Source organism: Sorex fumeus, unplaced genomic scaffold (genome assembly GCF_029834395.1).
Source record: "Sorex fumeus unplaced genomic scaffold, SorFum_2.1 ptg000055l, whole genome shotgun sequence".
Classification (NCBI taxonomy): Eukaryota; Metazoa; Chordata; class Mammalia; order Eulipotyphla; family Soricidae; genus Sorex; species Sorex fumeus.
This window is the reverse complement of record NW_026606112.1, coordinates 14,739,799-14,754,004: the sequence shown is the minus strand read 5'-3', so window position 1 is coordinate 14,754,004 and position 14,206 is coordinate 14,739,799. Positions and strand designations below refer to the sequence as shown.

Genomic DNA, 14,206 nt, shown 5'->3' with positions numbered 1-14,206 from the left:
AAAATGATGAGGAAAGAACAAACCTCAGATACCCGGGAACTTTATCAAATATGGGATTCCTAGAAGGTGAGAAGAGAGCAGGGGCAGAAGAATATTTGAAGAAATCTTAGACAAAAATGTGCCAAATCTGATCAAATTTAATCTGCATATCCAAGGTACTCAGTGATCTAAGAGGATAAACTCAGAAAAATACTCATCAAACATATTATAGTAATGTATATATAGATATGGTAAAGACAAGAATATTTAAAGTAGCAAGATATAATTGATTTATCATGTACAAGAGACCCTTGATAAGGTTAAACATTGATTTCTTATTGAGGAGGTCATATGGGTAGTATATTTAAATTATAGAAAGAAAAATATGTATCAATCAGAAATTCATATTTAACTAAAATGATCTGTTGCAAATGATGGAGATTAGACATGCCAGAAGAATAACAACAGGGAATTTATTGTCAGTATAACTGCTATTATTGAAGAAAGACTAAGGGAAATTCTTCACTAAAATGAAAGGATACCATAAATGAACTTGAATCCACATAAAGAAATAAAAAAGAATACTAGTAAAGTAATATTTTAGGTAAAGATAAAACACAATTTAAATTCATTTTTGTTACTGTTTTCTTTCTTATCTGACTTAAAAGATAATTGTATGCCACAATAATTATAAGACTGTGTTGGTGACCTTGTAATGCAATTTGTTGGATGACATATAAGGGAGGGCAAAGGAACTAGACCTACATTGGGCAAATTTTTGTACACTATTAAAATTAAATTGCTGTTAATGGAAATAGATTATTTTAAGATGTTTATTTTGACCCTTTGGAAATTACTAAGGATATAAATCAAAAACATATATTAAAAACAATTTAATTTAAAAAGTTTTTAAACAATCTATCCAAAACAACAAAGACATAATATACTTGGGAAAAACAACAACAGCAAAAGACAAAGAAACAAAAAACCAACACCCCCCAAATGTGGTAGACTTAAAGTCTGTCTTATCAATTACTGTAAATATGTTCAAATCTCCAATTAAAAAGAAGCTGTGTACATAATAGTAAAAGTTATGTGTATACCATGTACAGGAGACATTTCGGGTTCAGAGACGTAAGGTTGAAAGTAAGAGGATAGAATATGCATATCAATCACACTAATATACTCCAAGGAGAATTAGAGTAGCAATATTAAACATATATGCACCTAAGAACAAAATTTCTCAGTACATAAAGGAAACATTAAGAGAACTGAAGGGAAAAACAAAATCTAACATTAATAGTTTGAAGCTTCTATCTTCATTATCATCAATTTATAATCAGTAAAATGGGATCAATTTTATGGAGGTGGGTGGAAGCTAGAATTCAGGATGGTGAACATCATGTGCTATATACAGACGCTGATTTATCAGCTTGATATCAGAAATCGATATAATAAGACAAAGTTACTGCAATAATAAAATGGACAGAGAAACCAGATTTAAGATCAAGAAGGAAATAGAAGACTTGAAAAACAGAAACCAACTCACCCTAGTAGACAGTTGTAAAACATGACACCCAACAATGACAATCACTGAAGGACACGGGCAGCAATCTGTAGAATGGACAATGTGTTAGGTCATTAAATAAGTTTCAGCAAGTTTGAAAGGATCAAAACCAAATAAAATTCTTTTTCTGATCACCACGGATGGAATTAGAAATCCTCAACAGAAGGAAAGTCAAAATGTTGATAATTATATGGAAATTAAGTAACATACTCCCAAATACCCAATGACTCAGAGAAGAAGCCAGCAGGCAATTATGAAATGCTTTGAGTTGAGTGACAATTAAAATTCATGTTGTAAAATCTTATGTAGCTACATCAGTGCTTAGAACATTAAATATTACTCATCTATATTAAAAATAAGAATTTCAAATCAACATGTAATCTACCTTCAGAGATTTAAAAGAGAAGATCAAATTAAAACCCAAGCAAGTGCTTGTCTCGGCAGCACAGATACTAAAAAATTGGAACCATATAGAGAAGACTAGCATGGTCCCTGCACAAGGATGACACGCAAATTCGTGAAGTGTTCCATATTAAAAAAAAAAACCCAAGCAAATACAGAAAGGGAATAATAAAAACGAGGGTAGACATAAATGAAGGGAAGAAATAAAGAGTAGGGAAAGAGATCTATTAAATAAAAGTTTGTTCTTTGGAAAGATCAGTCAAATGAACAAATCTTAAGGTAATTTGTCAAAATAATTTGGCCTTGTAGCACTACCCCATCTCAGAAAATAATTACTTAGTGCCCCTCCCCCGTGGAAATCTATCTTGTTTAACTGAACTGAAGAGTTAAGTGCTCCCCAAGAGGTGCTTGGTTGGTGGCCTTTTCAATGAGAGGAAATACCAGGGGCTCCTATTCTTTCCAAAGTGAACCAGGAGGGTGCAGATCAATAGTACAGTGGATAGGGTTCCTTCTCCAGCATCTAATACGGAGTCCCAGGTCACCAGGAGTGATCCCTGAGAACAGAGACAGAATTAAGCGCGAGCTGTGGCCCTAAATAAAGAAAAACAAAGTAAATCAGCAATCCTCAACCCTCCCCGCTTTCCTCTGGTTCCCTAGATAGTTCATAAACTACCAAAAATAGAGACAGGGCTCTGTGCTCCAGGATGATGGAAAAAGAAAGTGCCCCTTCTCCCCAATTGTATCCTAGAGCACTACTGCCTGTCAGGATCACTCAAACACCTCCTGGGGGCAGTCTCACTTTGGAAAAACACTGAGTAAGACTAAGTGAAAAATAGAAGACAAGGTTTTTTTTTTTTTTTTTTTTTTTTTTTTTTAAGTGATCAAAGCTAGGAATAGAGGGGGCACTGACTTTAACTTAAGAAGTCAGTTAAATGAAAAATGTAAGGGAATGCTATGAACAAGTACATACCAGCTAATTAGATAATATAAATGCATTGTACAAATGACTAAACTATTCAGATTTTGGGGGGTGTAAATACCTGTACTTTGTGACTGCACTATAAACTATTGTGCGCTTCAAAAGTTTTATAAACTTTACATCTTGAAATGTGCATTTTAATACATTTCAATAAAGTTGTCATTTATTTTCCTTTTGATCTGCAACACTATTATGGCAGTGTTCCCGGAATGCAATATTGCATTCCATTAGTGTATCTGCATCCCTTTACCACTATCCCTAGGTCCTTCCCCACCACTCCATTCCCAGGCACCTATTTGCAAACAGCTTGATTCTCTGGGTCTGTTATCGTTGGCCATTTTCACTCTTACTATGCTCTTTATTCTCCACATGTGAGAGAGATAATTCAATATTCGTCTTTCTCCTTTTGACTAATTTAGTTCAGCATGAATACCCTCCAGTTCCACTTATGCTAAAGACGTTATTTTAATTTTGTATGGGAGCCACACCTAGAGGTATTGATGGTTATTGCAGGAACCATTCCTGTGGCAGTTTTCTGCCGGGGAAGGGGCGGACGTAACAGTTCAGTGCTTGGGCCGGACAGTGGTCTGAAGCTTGGGAGTTACAGTGCCCGGAGGGGCAGGACTGTGTACTCCTGAGGATCTAACTCAGAGCCCTGCACATGCCAGGGACACGCTCCACCCTTTGAGTCATCTCCAGCCCAAGGATGTTATTTTTTCAAAGTCGAATCACATTATTTCCTTCTTCCTCTCTTGGATGCCATTAAGAATGAGCCTTGAATTGAACATTTTATAGGGTATTTATAACTACTTTTTGAGTACCTGTAATGTGGGTCCTTTAAATATCTTTTGGGGAATGGGGAAATAAGAGAGAAAATCAACGATGCTTCAGAGAATGGCACAGTGAGTTTATATCTACATCTCACTTAAAAAATCTCTTTTCCTTCTTTTTAAAATTTGTTCTTAATGAATCATAGTGAGATACAGTTACAGACTTATGCTTCCATGATTAAGTTTCAGTCATACAATGATCGAGTACCCATCCCTCCGCCAATGTCCAATCTCCACCACCAATGTTCCCAGTATCCCTCCCGCCAGCCCCACCCCTCCCCCACCTTTTTTCCTTTTTAAGGTCACACCCAGAGATGCTCAGAGGTTACTCCTGGCTCTGCCTGCACTCAAGAGTCACTCCTGACAGAGCTCAGAAACCATATGGGATGCTGGGGATTGAACCCTCTAATTGGCCGCACACACAGCAAGAGACTTACCCACTGTGCAATCTCTCTAGCCCCTCTTGTAAGTATTTCTTAGGAACCTCTGTTGCTGTCTTGTGCCATTTTATGTACACCAAACTTTGAAGAACAACATTACTTCTTTTAAATTTTATATATATTTTCATGGAATACAAATACTTGGAATGCTTTTCAAAATGCTTTATAGTTTTAATCTTTGTGTATTAGTGTGTATGCTAATTTTATAAATACTCAGAACATAGGAGAAAAAGTCTCCATAAAAAGATGTGATGTTTTGATCTGAAGATTCATTTCTATATAGTTAAAAAATAAGTACATGATATTATTCCACTGAGGGAGAATGATACAGATCATAAAATTTCTATTTTCATTCCTAGGTTAATCATAACATATTAGAAACACAGACCTTAACTCCCCAATTTTTCCACTCTTATGTAGTACAAATTGTTTCCCAGATTTTCTAGTTTCAGCTTGAAATATTATGTTCATAAAACTCTGAAGAGCACAATTTCCTTCTAACCCCTTTTCTCTCATCACTGCTGCTGTGTATAATTTATATAGCATCTCTGACATTCTCTGTGCTTTGTGTAACTGAGCTTCTAGTGTCAGAGCTTTACTCTGAACAACTTAGAATTCAGAAACTAAAGCTCATGCACAAGGAACAATAAAGCAAGAAATGATGGCGGTGGAGGGAGGTTTCAAGCTTTCTGCATCTGCTCTAACAAGGGTCTCAAATCATCACTGGAATGCGTTTTCTTAACAAGGTAGTCAGAATTAAAAACAGGATCTTGGGTAACCCTGGATTTTATAATAACGTGTCATGCTCTATTTTTCTAATTTTCACAAAAACTTATCAGAGTGGCAGATTGTCTCATTTTGACAATAAATGTCTTCCCCTGAGTTCCATGATACATGCTACTTTCTCCAGCATGTAAATTTCTCATGGGAATAGTCTATGTGTTTTATATCTTGAAATAATCTTTTCACAGTGTGGAAACATAATTGTGTAAGTCTATGTCTAAACAATGTCAACTAAAGGAGTTGAAAGAACCACAAGGAATTTATTAAGTAACTGAAAATTTGTCCCCTTTAGTCATGGCTGGATTTAGGCTCAGTTCATGTCACAAATGATGGTCAGGTTCTGGGATTTCTAGAGCTTTAGTTCTACTCCCCAAGGTTTGTTTTTATGATTCTCAGATGAGACATCTCCATCTAGCTCTCACCAGTCTGGGACATAAAACAATGAGAAGAGATGGAGCTAATCTGTCTGTCCCTCTTTCTCTGGCCTTCCCTCACTCTCGTCCTCATTTGGCACCCTCCTCCAACGAAAGTCATTGATTTTAATTGGAATGCTTAGCCATCCCTGACCCATCAGTGGGGCTGAAGGATGTAATGTTCTCATTAGCCAGGCCAGGTGTCGAGTTAATATAATCTAGAGATCATCAAATGAAAATAAAGGAAGAAGTCTTCCCCTGAACAGAATTGAACTGTTGTTTCTAAATAAGAGTCAAAGATGTTGGATAATCTATCACAATAGATAGTTAGTGATTAATTATTGATAGATGAATCTGGATCATTTAAGTTTGGACTATCATTTGGGTTTATCAAACGCTTATCAGAATTTGCTGAGAAAAGCAACACATTTATTTCCATTAAGTCATTATCGACTAACTACTTGCTAATACAGGACTGTTTGGAACCTTCAGTATTAACAGCCCTTATGTACAAATCTAAATTAACCCTAAGTAAGCTACTCACTGATACATGCTGTATTTCATGTTTCTCTTTCGTCAATTACCTAGGATCAATGTCACTGGATAAGAGTCATTGGGTGCTGAATCTGTTTTCCTCTGACTTGTGCAACAGTACTTGGGAACTTGGTCATGGTGGTGAAGGTGGTCATGGTGCTTTGGAATGGGGGGGGGGAGTAACTAGAGGTCTCGAGATCCCTGCTGTGAGACAGGTGACAGGACATGACATTTCTTTAATATGTTCCACCATTTTGGTCGAGTTTGCTGTAAGGGAAATGAATGCTTCTTTGCTCTTCCTTCAGGCCAATTCTGTTGCAAGGTAAGACATTTATTTCTGACCTTAAGGCATTGTTACCGGGAGCTGACAGTGCCTTGTGGGGGAGGCCACGCTCTCTCCTTTGTGCAGCCGTCTCTTAGGCCCCAATTCCCCATGCACCAGTTAAATCCCAACTCCAGGTTAACTGTGCCTATTAATTTGTAGACAAAAATAACAAGTAGCAGGAAGGGAGCACATCCTTAAGGGAATACCCGAATGCAATACTGGAGTCTCACCAGGACCACCTGCATCAATTTACAAACTTTTTTTTTTACCAGCACAGGAAGAATTTTCTGCAAACGTTTGTGTTTGTGAAACTTGTTTACCTCAGCTGGAAATTGCCGCAGACTGCAATTTGAAGAGTGTTTACTTCCACCCCCACTCCTAATTCATACTCAGTGGTAATTATTGGAATCCAGATTTTGTTGTTGTTTCAAATTGTTGGGATGTAAACTCGGAGTGAGTCGGACTCTTGAGACCTGGGTGAAACAGGATAGGCATGATGCCAAGTGATTTTCCAATGTGATTTGAGTCGATTGAGGTATGGGGCTCTTGCTTTGGGAGGAGCAATCCTCCTCTGAGATCAGTCCCTTGTTAGGAATAATGACTTTCCAGAGCTACACCATTCAGAATATAAAAAATTCTTTTATATTTGTTTGACTCCACTTAATAACTCACGGTGTTCTAATAGATATTTTGGGAAGAATTTGTAGTAAAGGCTTGGCTTTTTTTTTTTTTGGTCTTCATCCTGCAGTTGGCAAGAATTGAAATGCTGCGGGACACATTTCTTGAGACTTATGGGGAATCAAACTTTTATAGGATGTAGCTGTATTGGGACAGGATGATTTAACTACACATAGTGTGCTGCCAAAAGTTGTAGTTGTCTGGATAATCCCGTTCACAATTGTGCCCCAGAAAATCAAGTACCTCGGAATCAGCCTAACTAAAGAGGTAATGGACCTCTACAATGAAAACTACAAAATGCTACTCCATGAAATAAAAGAGGACACGAGGAAATGGAAGCATATCCCCTGCTCATGGATAGGAAGAATCAACATTGTCAAAATGGCAATGCTCCCGAAAGCATTATACAGATTTAACGGGATCCTTATAATGATACCCATGAAATTCTTCAAAGAAATAGATCAAGCACTCCTGGAATTTATATGGAACAACAAATGCCCAGTAAATAGCTAAAGCAATTCTTGGGAAAAAGATGTGAGGAGGCATTACCCTCCCCAACCTCAAACTCTACTACCAAGCAGTAATAATTAAAACAGCATGGTACTGGAACAAAGCCAGGGCCACAGACCAATGGAACAGGGTGGAATATCCATACACACAACCCCAAATATATGAACATCTAATCTTTGATAAGGGAGCAAGAAATGTGAAGTGGAACAAGGAAAGTCTCTTCAACAAATGGTGCTGGCATAACTGGACAACCACATGCAAAATATTGGGCCTAGAACTCGACCTAACACCATGCACAAAAGTCAGATCAAAATGGATGAAAGATCTCAACATCAGGTCAAAATCCATAAGATACATTGAAGACAAGGTCGGCAAAACCCTCCAGGATATTGAGGCTAATGGTATCTTCAAAGACGACACTCCACTGACCAACCAAGCGGAAACAGAGACAAACAAAAGGGACTATCTTAAATTAAGAAGCTTCTGCACCTCAAAAGATACAGTAACCAGAATACAAAGACAATGTACAGAATGGGAAGGGATAGTCACCCAACACCCTTCTGATAAAGGGTTGATATCAAGGATATACAAAGCACTGGTTGAACTCTACAAGAAGAAAACATCTAACCCCATCAAAAAATGGGGTGATGAAATGAACAGAAACTATCACAAAGAAGAAATCCGAATGGCTAAAAGGCACATGAGAAAATGTGTTACATCACTAATCATCAGGGAGATGCAGATCAAAATAACAATGAGATATCATCTCACACCACAGAGACTGGCCCACATCCAAAAGAACAAGAGCAACCGGTGTTGGTGTGGATGTGGTGAGAAAGGGACTCTCCTTCACTGCTGGTGGAAATGCCAACTGGTTTAGCCCTTTTGGAAAACAGTATGGACGATTGTCAAAAAATTAGAAATTGAGCTCCCATTTGACCCAAATGGTACTGGCAGAGGGACAAAGCCACGCGAGTTCCGGGGCCGAGATCTCCAAGCCTACTGGGATTGGGACCGAGCATCCTCCACCCAGATCCTCCAAATTCCAGTAGGCGGTGGTCACACCCACCAACTGGCTCCCAGACTATAAAAACCAGCTCCCGGAATCGCGTGGCCACATTTGCGGCCGTGCAACATCTTATTATGACACCTTATTATCTCATTCCTACTTTGGACAAACTGGCAGGCTATCGAATGTAGCCTGCCCACATGGCAGAGTCTGGCAAACTCTCTGTGGCGTACCCAATATGCCAAATACCAGTAACAATGATGGGTCTCATTCTCCTAAAGAGCCTTGAATATAATCTCAGGGCTAGGATGAAGGAGACATTACTGGGGCCTGCTCGAGGCAATCGAAAAATAACAGGATGATTTGTGATTTGTGATTTGTGGGAATATATCCTGGAGAGGCAAAAAAGTATAGTCGAAATGACATCTGCGCTTCTATGTTCATTGCTACACTATTCACAATAGCCAAAATCTGGAAAAAACCCGAGTGCCTGAGAACAGATGACTGGTTAAAGAAACTTTGGTACATCTACACAATGGAGTACTATGCAGCTTTTAGAAAAGATGAAGTCATGAAATTTACATACAAGTGGTACTACATGGAAGGTATCATGTTAAGTGAAATGAGTCAAAAAGAGAGGGAAAGACAGAGAAAGAATGCATTCATCTGGGGAATATAAAGTAACAAAATGGGAGACTAACACCTAAGAATAGCCAAGATAAGTACCAGGAGGTTCACTCCGTGGCTTGGAGGCCAGCCACACATGCTGGGGGAGAAGGCAGCTCAGATAGAGAGAGGAGCACCAAGTAAAGGGTGTTGGGAGCATCCTCCCAGGATGAGAGATGCATGCTGAAAGTAGACTATAGACCAAACATGATTGCCACTTGATGCCTCTTTTGCAAACTACAGAACCCAAAAGGAGAGAGAACAAAAAGGAATGTCCTGCCACAGGGGTGGGGTGTGATGGGGGGGTGGGGGGAGTGGGAGGGATGCTGGGAGCATTGGAGGTGGGGAATGGGCACTGGCGGAAGGATGGGTACTCTATCATTGTATAACTGAAACCCAAGCACAAAAAATTGTAAGTCTACAGCTGTACCTCATGGTGTTTCCCTAATAAAAATTAAAAAAAAAGACACAGAAGACTAAATTTGGAGTGAAATTTGCGGCCCTTCTTTCTGATTTTATTGTATTGTAGCTATGGAAAATAATACATTTTGCACATTGTAGTAAAATAGCAAGAGTGTGTGGTCCAGAGAAAGCTATCTGATATACCCCTAAAAAGCATTGAGACAAGTTTGTCACAGTTCAATTCCAAAACTCAGTAATTCCCTTTCAGAATCTACTAAGGAGTTATTTATTTATTTGTTTATTTATTTAGAAAGTGGATTTATATTATTAAAGTTTATCAGTAAAAGTAATATTCACAATGTACTTGTTTTATTGTCATCACTTAATCACTTAACTTCCCGTTAGTCGTCGATTTGCTCCAGCGGGCGCCAGTAACGTCTCCATTTGTCCCTGTCGCGTGCTAGTGTAGCCCAATGGCATCTGTTTGCTCTGGGAACATGAAGAGCCTCAAACCGATCGTTCATGATCTTCACAAAGAAGTCTGACCATCTGGTAGGTGGGCGGCCACGCGGTCTTTTGACATCCCGTGGAATCCAGTCAGTAACAGCTCTAGTCCAGCGGTCGTCTTTAAATCTCATTAAGTGACCAGCCCATCTGATTTTTGACACCTTGGCAAATGAGACAGCGTCCTTGATTCTTGATCATCGATGGATGTCGGAACTCCGGATTTTTTCTCTCATTTGAGTGAAACGTGATATTCCAAGCATAGCTCTTTCTATTCTTCTTTGGGAGACCTGAATAGCGTTCTCATCCTGTTTGCGTAGGGCCCAGGTCTCTGAGGCATATGTTAATGCAGGAAGAACAGTGGAATCAAAGAGATGTGCCCGGAGCCGGAGGTTCTTCGTCCTCTTAGCTATTTCTTTGACGTTCTTGAAGGCGTTCCAAGCTGCTCTCTTTCTCCTGCGCAACTCGGGTGCCAGGTCATTTGTCATGTTGACCTCTCAACCTAGGTACACATAGCTGTTGCATTCGGAGATGGTCGTTCCATTGAGAGCGAATGGGGCATCAGGAACGAGGCTGTTTCTCATGAACATTGTCTTCGTAAGATTCAGCTGTAGCCCTACCTTTCCACACTCACGGTCAAAGTCGGCAAGCATTTGTGCCACTTGGCTGATGTTTGGTGTTATTAAAACAATGTCATCAGCAAAGCGGAGGAGGTGTAATTGCCAACCATCTATCTTCACTCCCATTCCTTCCCATTCCAGTTGTCGCATGATGTTCTCGAGGGTGGCACTGAAGAGTTTCGCTGAAATGGTATCACCCTGCCGAACCCCTCTCTTGACATCAACGATCACTTCTTTGTAGAAGAAGTACATGGAACTGGAGAAGTTCTATAAAGAAGACCACACCTTCTACAAGATCATCGTGGGTGATTTTAATGCCAAGATAGGACCGAGAAGATCAGCTGAAGAACTTCACATCGGGACCCATGGCCTAGAATGGAACGAACAGGCTGAGAGACTGTCTGAGTTCATCATGTCGACCAAGACCAAGACCAAGACCATCCATGGTAACTCACAGTTCCAGAAGGCGAATCTAAACGTTGGACATGAGAGTCTCCCGGTGGACGATTCCATAATGAAATAGACCACATCATATTCAATCGAAGGTTTTGCCTGACTGATGTCACTGTTGTCCCAAAATTTCGAACGGGATCGGACCACCATCTCCTTCATGCAAAATTCTACTTCACAGAGTGGGGAGAAAAGGCTGCAAAGTTCAAAGTTCAAAAAGAGAACTCCCAGAACGACCACCAACTGGGAACTCTTTGGCACTATTGCGGCAACATGGGAAGATGCCGTTGTTGACAACATTGACGAGGAGTACGATCGACTGGTTCAGCACCTCCATGAATGTGCGAGGAACGCCAAGAGAGAGATAGCCACAAAAAAACGCCTGTCTTCGAAAACTCTAGAGCTAATTCGCCAGCGTGGTTTGGCACATGCCTCACGCAACCGCAAGCTAACGTCCGAGCTCGCAAAGCAGTGCAGAGATGCGATCAAGGAAGACCTCAAAGAGAGAAGAGCAGAAGTACTGGTAGATGCGGCAGAAGCTGGGAAAAGTATTCGTTACGCCCACCTGTCCTTTGCCAACTACAAGACCAAGATGACTGCCCTCCGACGTCCTGATGGATCCATCACATCCTCCAGAACGGCAATGGAGAAGATTATCCATGACTTCTACTCAAATCTCTTCGATAGCCATGTCCACTTGCTGACATACCAAATTCCACAGGATGGATATGTCGTTCCCAACGTTCTCCCTTCCGAAATCCGACACGCCATTTCGTCGGTAAAGAAACAAACAGCACCTGGCCCAGACAAGGTCAGACCTGAACACCTGAAGAACCTGCCATCAGTACTCATCAATACACTGGCTCGGCTCTTCACTCGCTACCTGTCTGAATGCAAGGTTCCATCCCAGTGGAAAACTAGCAGGATCGTACTACTGTTCAAGAAGGGAGACATCCATGACATTGGCAACTATCGCTCGATCTGCCTATTGTCTGTCATCTACAAGTTGTTCACTCGAGTCATCCTAAATAGGATTGGCAGAACACTAGATGAAGGACAACCATGCGAGCAAGCCGGGTTCCGCAAAGGATTCAGCACCATCGACCATTTCCACATGATAACCAAGCTCATTGAGGCTTCTCGGGAGTTCAAGATGCCGCTCTGTTTAACGTTCATTGATTTAAAGAAGGCCTTTGATTCTGTTGAGACGGAAGCGGTCATTGAAGCCCTAGCCAATCAGGGCATTCAAGCCCAATACATCAAGATCCTCCGTGAGCTGTATTGCGGATTAACTACCAGGATCTCACCATTCTACAAAGAAGTGATCGTTTTATTGTCATACGTTTTAAAATTACCTTTGCTGTTGGGCTCTGTACATGGGTTGTAATAGTCTCTTCTCTTAAGATATAGAGGTGCTGATATGAAATTTCTAGGCACTTTTTTTGGCTATTGTAACACAGGAGGTGATGTGCTCCATATGGCACAGCAACTACGTTTTGAATTTTCAGATCTTGAGAGAATATATAAAATATTCTCCCATGTCAACCTTTTATGGGTTTGTGAAATGCTAAGACACTTAGATTTGGGGGTTTATCACTGTAACATATATTTTATAATATACGTATATTGGAACATATATTGTATAATACCGTAATAAATGGTAACATTTATTATATCATGCCAAGTACATGAGATTTTTGTATAAAAATAGAATGCTGATTTTAAATAAATTGCACTTGGTATATGTAACTGTTTAAGGCTTGACATCTGTGTCCTTATGTTAGTCTGCTTTTTTCCCCCTCTAAACTTATATTAGTTTCCCAGGGTGATTCTACCTAATTATCACAAAATAAATGATTTAAAAGAGCAGAAATTTATCCTTCCATACTTCTGCAGGCCACAAACCCAAAATCAAAGTACTGATGGGCCATATTCCTAAGAAAGGTGCTAGAGGAGTCTATGCTTCTTTTGATTATTGGTTGCTCTTGGCATTTCTTGGTTCATGATTTTAGAACTCTCAATCCTTCCACCCCTACCCCCGTTATATGACTTTATTATCTGTTTTTACGTATCTCAAATATCCCTTTCCTTTCTATTATGAGTCCAGTGACACCAGTTATTGTCCTGCCTTAAATCCAGGATGGGCTTTAAACATATCTGCAGAAGCTATTTCCAAATAAGGTAACATTTATATGTACTAGGTGTTAGGATTTGGATACCTTTTTGGGGGAACATATTTCAATCCCCTAAAGAGTACATGGCAAAGAAGTATCACAAGTGAAAGGTTTTTTTAAACATGAACTCTGATTTAAATGTGTGGGTTGAAGAGTTAGTCTGTTTTCTTATATTGACTTTGCCTAGTTTTTTTCCTGATCCCTTTTTTTTAATGATTTTAAAGCCATAACCAAAATCTTATTTTCCTCATTTTAAAATTCACTGATGCTAGCATGCCAGACCTCTGCATCTGCATAAAATAAAAATTCTCTCAAGAGTGTGACAAACTTGTTGGGTCTCCATCCTCTGTGTTCTAAATCCTTTTTTCCTAGCCCAGTTGCTACCAGGTAGATATAATGAACATTGTTTCTCACATACTTAAAGCATTATATTCCTATGAGAATAAAAAAGAGTATTATTAAGATATATATAAGATATATATATATATATATCTTAATAATACTCTTTTAATAATACTCTTAATAATACTCTTATATATATATCTTAATAATACTCATATATATATATATATATATATATATATATAGTAGCACTGTCATGTAGCACTGTCCTCCCGTTGTTCATCGATTTGCTCGAGCGGGCCCAGTAAGTGGGCTCATTCCATTGTGAGACTTGTTGTTACTGTGTTTGGCATATCGAAATACTTAAAAATATACAATTCTGTTTATTGATGTTATTTTTTGCTGTGTATCTTTCACATTTGCACTGTCACACTGTCCTCCTGTTGTTCATTCATCTGCTTGAGTGGGCACCAGTAACGTCTCCATTGTGAGACTTGTTGTTACTATTTTTGGCTTGCCTGGCTTTGCCATGTGGGCGGGATATTCTCGGTAGCTCGCCTGGTTCTTTGAGGGGGTGGAGGAATCAAACCTGGGTTGAC

The 14,206-nt window shown here is 39.5% G+C and overlaps 1 non-coding gene across 1 annotated transcript; it reads left to right on the top strand.

Moving 5' to 3' along the window:
• The first annotated feature begins 1,974 nt into the window (after positions 1–1,974).
• LOC130034045 (U6 spliceosomal RNA) lies at positions 1,975–2,083 on the top strand. The gene has a single exon (XR_008794046.1). It is a non-coding gene; the product is annotated as a U6 spliceosomal RNA (small nuclear RNA).
• The last annotated feature ends 12,123 nt before the right edge of the window (positions 2,084–14,206 follow it).